Source organism: Ovis aries, chromosome 24 (assembly GCF_016772045.2).
Source record: "Ovis aries strain OAR_USU_Benz2616 breed Rambouillet chromosome 24, ARS-UI_Ramb_v3.0, whole genome shotgun sequence".
NCBI classification, from domain to species: domain Eukaryota; kingdom Metazoa; phylum Chordata; class Mammalia; order Artiodactyla; family Bovidae; genus Ovis; species Ovis aries.
In genome coordinates, this window is record NC_056077.1 from 40,750,042 (window position 1) to 40,757,441 (window position 7,400).

At 52.9% G+C, this 7,400-nt stretch overlaps 1 long non-coding RNA gene across 2 annotated transcripts; it reads right to left on the reverse strand.

The window, feature by feature from the left end:
• Positions 1–742: 742 nt before the first annotated feature.
• LOC121817851 (uncharacterized) lies at positions 743–6,452 on the reverse strand. 2 transcript variants are annotated; one of them, XR_006057917.2, is made up of 3 exons: positions 5,943–6,452; positions 5,111–5,200; positions 743–2,371 (listed from the first exon to the last, which is right to left on the reverse strand). It is a non-coding gene; the product is annotated as an uncharacterized LOC121817851 (long non-coding RNA). The 2 variants fall into 2 exon arrangements; XR_006057918.2 differs by lacking the exon at positions 5,943–6,452 and adding an exon at positions 5,355–5,864.
• Positions 6,453–7,400: the final 948 nt, after the last annotated feature.

Here is a 7,400-nt window from a genome sequence, read left to right on the forward strand (position 1 = left end):
AACCTCTCGCTCTTCATGGCAAAGGCTGTGGCTTCCCTGCTTAGAGCCCGTTCCGTTCGCCCGTCCATGCATGAGGCTCCCGACTTCAAACTTACAGCACACGTTTATCCCAAGGACGTGCTCTGTTCACCCCTGGCCGGTGGTGGAGACAGACCAGCTGCCAGGAATTGAAGCACCAGCCCCAACCCTAGCCTTGATAAAGGTGAGCAGGGGTCAGTGGGTCAACAGCCCAGCTCCCTGGCCCTTGAATGACAAAGGTCCGGACGCACTTTCTGCACACGTGTGCCCGAGTCAGTGGCTCCTCTTCCCTGTCTCACTTCCCCAACCCTCTGTGGTCTTTCCCAGGATCGCCCCCTAAAATAAACATCTTGTACTTTGCTTCGAGGGGAATCCAAACTAAGATGCCCTCAGCTGGGTTTCTCAGGCGGCTCAGATGGTAAAGATTCTGCCTGTGATGCAGGAGACCCCGGTTCAATCCCTGGGTCGGGAAGGTCCCCTGGAGGAGGGCATGGCAGCCCACTCCAGTGTTCTTACCTGAAAATCCCACGGATAGAGGAGCCTGCTGGGCCACAAAGAGTCGGACACGACCGAGGCAGCTGACATATTCACTTTCAACTGTCCCCTGGCTGGCTGCTTCCTCCCCTTCGGATGTCAGCTCAGCTTTCTCCTCCAGGAAGCCTCTCCTGATTACCAACCCATCCAACGTCTCCCCACCCCTACCCCACCCCTCATCAACACCAGAGCTGCTTTTGAACTCAGATCTCTGTGGCTCTCAGACCCGGGACTCCCAGAGTTCCATCTCCAGGGGAGGCTGTTAAAAGGCAGCTTACTGATTCGAAGCTTTCCAGCCAGGCCTGGGAATCTAGAACCTATATTTTATTTTTAACACATTTTCCCCCAAGTGATTTTTATTCATACTAAATAGTCCCCAGAAGAGAGCTCTCAGAGGTGGTTCAACAGTGAAATGCAGTGTCTTTGTAGAACTACTTTATCGTGTAATTTACTGCATATTCATTCACTCAGCACGTATTTGTGGAACTGACGTTGCGATGCCTAACAAGACAGGCGTGGCTCTCTCTTTGTGTGGAACTTCCATGCACACTTGTTCTTTTGTGATTGGAAAGTGAACTCAGCCTGTTTACAGTTCAGTTCAGTCGCGCAGTCGTGTCCGACTCTTTGTGACCCCATAGACTGCAGCATGCCAGGCTTCCCTGTCCATCACCTTTGTTGTCTGTTTACAAAGAAATATTAAATGTACAGAAACATCTGTTGATTGAGGGAAGGAATGGTCACTTTCCTGGGCTGCCCATGGGGGCTCCCTGGGTCTGGTGCCTCCTCCAGAAGCCTGCCCTCTCCGGGGCTGACTCAGCCAGCACTTGGCAGTGCTCGCTCGGGCAGCTTTCTCCGGGCATTCCCACCAGCTCCTCTCATCCCCCTTCTCAGAATCAAGTTGTCCTGATTACGATCCATTGCCCACTGCAAAGTGAGTCTCTTAGAATGTTGGTCCATCTGAATGTCAGCAAGCATCACAGAGAGAGGTTCCACCATCGAGTGACTTTGGAGGATGTGGTGTCAAGAAGCACAGCCCAGCGGAGCCCCACCTTGGAGATTCTCAAAGCACACCTGGGCATTAAAGGCCCTGAGAAGTCCTGCAGCGAAAATAATGAAAAGTCAAAACACCGTGCTGCCTTATCTGTCTCATCCAGTGCTGCTCTGTGAATCTCAACAAGGAAAGCTCACTCTCTCAGCCCAAACTGGCCTCCACTCTCAATCCAGGAGCATTTACTGCAGGCCCTGCTTCATGCCGTGCAGCACAATGAAGGCTGGGAGCGTGATAATGAAAGAAATGGGCACGACCCTTACCCTCGGGGATCTTGCAGTTATCAGGGGAGATGACCTGTGTTTTCAGCTACAGTTGTCTTCTGGGCAGTGATGGAAAATTCCAGGGTGGTGAGCCTGCAAGCCTTTCCATGGATACAAGCTCAGACTCAGCACTTCCCTTGAGGAACAGGGCAGTGCCTCTCAGCCTTCTTTAGGGGACCCTTCTGCTGTTGAAGGACGTGACTGTCTGCCCGCTCCGTTCTCTGCCATTGCCGTGTTCTTCGAGAAGAACGTTTTGGTTGTTATGACAGGCAAAAGGCAACATTCAGAGGAGTATTCATTTATAGGCAAATCATTTCACATCAGAAACGAACAAAGCGTTTGCAAATTATGATTGTCAGAAAGTCTGCTTGAAGGTGTTTATGGAGTACGAAGTCTGAAGGTCTGAGAATCCTGGGTTTAAACCATCCATGAGTTTTCCAAAGTTCCTCCCTTGCCCCGCTGCTGAATGGATATAATCGCATCCCTCCACCTTCCTGGTTGAGATCTTCTGAAACGAAAGGAAGCAGATTGATGTTCTCAGCATCCAAGACCCCTTACGTAATCAGTCACTCTTACCGGGGACTTGAGTGGTTTCCCAGCTCTTCCCAGGCTGAGACCCTACCCTGGAGACCCCAAAACTTGGTGTGGAGCAAGACTGGGAGAGAGCTTCAAGTCAGAGACCCAAAAATAATGAGGAGAGCCTGCTCTGGAGCGAAGAGCGTCTCAGACTCAGGAAATCAGAGGCCAGTCTTGGGGCATCCCTGTGCTGGTAACCTCCTGGGAGGCAATCTCTGGGCCCTGACCTGGACATCTGTTGACCATGGGGCTTTAGTCCATGCTAGGTAGGTTAACCACGTGATTGATGGTGGGGACTTTGGGTCGCGAGAGGTCAGTGACACGGGGAGTCAGCCATGCCCACGCGATGGAGCCCAGTGGACTCGGGACAGCGAGGGTCCCACTCATCACTGCCGGGAGGGGTCAGTGCCATCCATGTTTCCATCGCAGGAAGGGTACAACCGGGAGTGCCGCATGGGGACACTCCTGGACTTTGTGCCCGTGGCTGATTCTAACCTCTGTCCTTCGCTGTGATCAACCATGACCATGAGTATCAGCTCTCAGGAATTGTGCTGTGGTTACGCATCAGAACTGAGAGTGATCTTGGTGTCAGAAGTGAGGGGAGTCTTCTTGACTGCCCACTAACGTCAAAGAACCCCAAGTGGGACTCCTCTGGTATGCCAGTGGTTGGGAACTCACCTACCACTGCAGGCAACACAGGTTCGATCCCTGGTTCGGGAAGATTCCATGTGCTCAGGGGCCACTGAGTTCATGTACCACAGCTACCCAGCCCAGGGGCCCCAGAGCCCGTGCTCAGCCACAAGAGAAGCCCCGCTCCCCACAACTAGAACAAGCTGCGTACAGCAACACAGACCCAGCGCCACCAAAAAGAAACAGCGACCCCCGAGCTTCCAGGGTCAGGAGCCCCTTGCCCCTTCCCAGACCTCAGGGCCCCCAGCCGTGGCCGCTCCCTGGGACGCTGCCCGTTCTTGCTGGACTCCATGCCGTTCGCCGCCGGCCTGTGCACCCCAAGTTCCCGACCTGCTCCCTGCCCCCGCCCCTGTGCCAGTCTCCCCAGGCCGTCCTGCCTTCTGCCTCTACCTTTCGGAACCTGGCTTCTGTCTCCCCCACACCTGTGCCCACCGCCGGATTTCTCCCCCATGAACAGGAACAGGGGCATCTCCACGGGCCCCAGCCCTGCCCTTCCATCTGAACTGATCTCCCGCCTCTCCAGGTAGCGCCATCCGAGTTGCCACGAGACAGAGATGTCTGTTGATTTGGGAAAAGCCCAGCGGGAGCTTTCTCTCTGGATTTCCTGGCTCTCTGCACCCAGGGAAGGTCTCTCTAGTCCCAGACTGAACCTTCCATTTCCCACTTTCACAGAACAAGCTTGTCCGATGTTTTTAGCCTCCGTGGGCTCCAGGGGTGAGGAGATGCCCTTTGTCTTGTCATGACCACGGTTCGCTCTCTGGGCATCGATGGAGACCCTCGGGTCTCACGGTCTGCTCTGGAGGGAGCGTGGAAGGGTCTCTGTGTCACGGTCCCAGTATGTTTCAGACCAGGCGACGCTTCCTCAGAGTCTTTCTCAGCCATCCACCCAGGGCAGCTTCTTAACTTGCTCACATGGAAACAGAAACGAAACCCGGGCTTCCCTAAGTGGGGATCATGAGAAAGAATCTGTCGTAGAGTCTCTTGGAAATTAATTAGGCTTGAGTGTGCTTTAGATCTTCGCTAAGGAGCGGCTGCGGCCCTCTTGACCCCAGTACATCCCGCTCTGCTCCCTCAATGGGTTCCCGAGCAAGGCCGCACGGTCGGCATTTACTTCCCAGGTTAGAAGAAAGGTCGTGGTTCCGGCAGTTCCGAGCCAGTGCTCTCACGCCAACTGCTGTAACCGTCCCACTGCCAGGCTTCCGGATCCTTCTCCGTGAGCTCAAATTGGTTCCAAAGGTGGCTTCATGTTGGACATTCCCCTGCCCTCTTTCCATCGGCACCATCATGGCGCTCCGTTGTTTTTTTTGTTTTTTTAAAGAGCTTCACCGGGTTATCCATCTCATGGAAACTGGAATAGGGTGTTGACTTCTTGCGTCATAAATGGAGCTGTTAAACAGCTGATTCTGTGGGCTCCGCCTGAGCACAGCTCTGACCACTGACCTTACGTGTCTGATTCCTTTTGGTCAGGATTTGTCCCTCTTCTCTGAAGGGCAGCACTGGGGCTGAGTCCAGGGCGGTGAGGGGACCTGGAGGGGAACACCCTGACTTATCTACTTTTAGCCCGAGGTGGCAGCGGATGCTCTTGGTCCACATGGAGCCAGGCCATGGAGCTAAGTGGACCTGGATTCCATATCAGGCCAGGCATTTCCTAGTGACACACCCACAGGCGAGGCCCTGACTCCCTAAAACCTCAAGCTCTTCATCTGTAAAATGGGGACAACCACAAACCTCCCTTCCAGAGCTGCTGGGGGGCTTAAAGGAGATAACGACCCAGCAGGCCCAACACTGTGTCTACCCGGGGTAGGCACCAGCCAGTCCCGCACCTGCTGAGCCCCGGCCCCTCACACTCTAGGCATTTCCCTCTTCGGTCTGATGTCTGCGGCCTTGGCGTATCTGAAGGGTGTGATGTCAATCAAAGCATGGTTATAATTAAAAGCATCCAGCTTGGAGCTCACCTGCCTTAGCTACATCCGATTCTTACCTGTGAGGATTCACGGGGCATCGTCAGAGAAATAATTGTGTTGTCAGACGGCAGTCGTCAAAGTAGGACACATTCACCCTGACTGTAATTCTTCAATCGTCAGCAAAAGCCAGAGAGAGAAGTAAAAAATGTATGAGAACTAAATGAATTGATTTTCATAAAATTAACATTATATCATATAATAACATTTCCCAACGTAAAGACGTTTTCCTATGAATATTTATAACCTGGGATTAAATCATACCTTTGTGATTGTTTAATCTTTTTTATTTTTAACTTTATTCTGATTCAAAGATAAGAGTTAGTTATAGGTATGTTTTGGGGTTAAATTTTTTTTTTTTTTTTGGCTTTTATCTTCAAGAATGTTCTGGTGACATTCTGTCTTCTTCTAAAATCTTGTACCTATAATAACAGTCATAAACAACACACACAAGACTCTGTCTTGAAGTTGGTGGGACTGAAAACTCGGCCTCAATACCCAGCTTGAAATAGCTCTTCTTTTTTCTTGTTTCATTTGCAGTTATCTCCCTCCTTTGCCAGGGAGAGAGAACCAACATGCTGAGCCCAGCTGCCCGCTCCACCCCGTCCCGGGGGTCCTGCCCTCCGGGCTTGGGTCTCAGGCAGAGTTGGGGATTAGAAGTGAACTGCAGTTCCAGCCAGCCGACTCCTGAGCTGCGGACGCAGGAACTGCGCAGCAAACCGCAGGCAGAGCAGGAAGTCGGCCCTGCAGCCACATCCCGAGGCCTCGAGAAGGGGGAGCCGCCCCTTCTTCCTTTCACAGCAACAGATTTTTTTAAAAACATCACTTAAAAAAAATTTTTTTCAAACTCACCAGTATTTAAAGTTGGGGCCTCCTGTGAACATGTGAGTTCATCACTCAAGCTGAGTGATGGTGAGAGGCACACGGTTTACCCAATCATGGTGACAAGCTGCCGCAGGCTAGGTGGTTTGAACAACAGAAGCGTAGGGTCTCCACGTTCTGGAGGCCAGAAGTCCAAGATCAAGGTGTGGGCAGGGCTGGGTTCTTCTGAGGCCGTGAGAGAGGGTCTTCCCAGGCTCCTCCCAAGCTTCTGGGGTTTGCCAGCATCCTTGGCACTCCTCCGCACGGCCGTGGATCACCCTGAAATCTGCCCTCATCTGCACGTGGTGCCCTCTCTGTGTGAGTCTCTGCGTCAAACTCCCCCTTTGTGTAAGGACTGCACTCCTGCTGGATTAGGGTCAACCCTGGTGGTCTCGTCTTAACTTGATCCTCTGCAAAGAGCCTATTTCCAAACAAGGCCACGTTCACAGATCCTGGGGTTAGGACTGCAACATATTTTATGGGGGACCTGACTCCACCCAATACCACTCCCCCACCCTACCCTCCCCACCCCAGTGCAGACCACCAGCTCCCTGGCTGGACCTAGAGAGCTCACCCCCTCACGATGCACCCTCTCTGACCCCTTTCCACCCCTGACTGACACCATCTCCTCCTTCAAGAATCACTTCCTCAAAAAAACCCCCACCAGCTCCATGCTCAAGTCAGACTCTTACAATAGGATGTCAGCGCACCAGGCAACTTCCCTAGGACACACATCTGCAGCTTTACGTCCGTTTAGGCGATTATTTGGTTCTTGTCTAGTTCCAACTGAATGGTAAGTGCCTTGATGAGGGGCACCAAGTCTGGGCTTTTGTTTTTTTTTCCCATCATTGTTTTCCCAGAACCTGGCGCAAGCCTGACGAGTGTCCCTGGTGGCTCAGTGATAAAAAGAATCCCCCTGCCAATGCTGGAGACACAGGAGACGCCAGTTCAATCCCTTAGTCGGGAAGATGCCCTGGAGGAGGGCATGGCAACCCACTCCAGTTCTTTCCTGGAGAGTTCCATGGACGGACAAGCCTGGCAGGCCACAGTCCATGGGGTCATGAAGAGTCGGACATGACTGAGCAGTAGCGCACACACGCACACGCACACACACGTGCACACACGCATGCACACTCACACACACGCACACACGCACACACGCACACACGCATGCACACGCACACACGCACAAGCACACACACACGCACAAGCACCCACACGCATGCACACACGCATGCACACACGCGCACACGCACACACGCATGCACACGCGCGCACACGCACACACGCATGCACACACGCATACGCACAAGCACACGTGCACACACGCATGCACACGTACATACACACGCACACACATGCACAAGCACACATGCACACACATGCATGCTCACACGCGTGCGCACACACACAGAGCACAAGCCTGGCACATAGTAGGTACTGAATAAA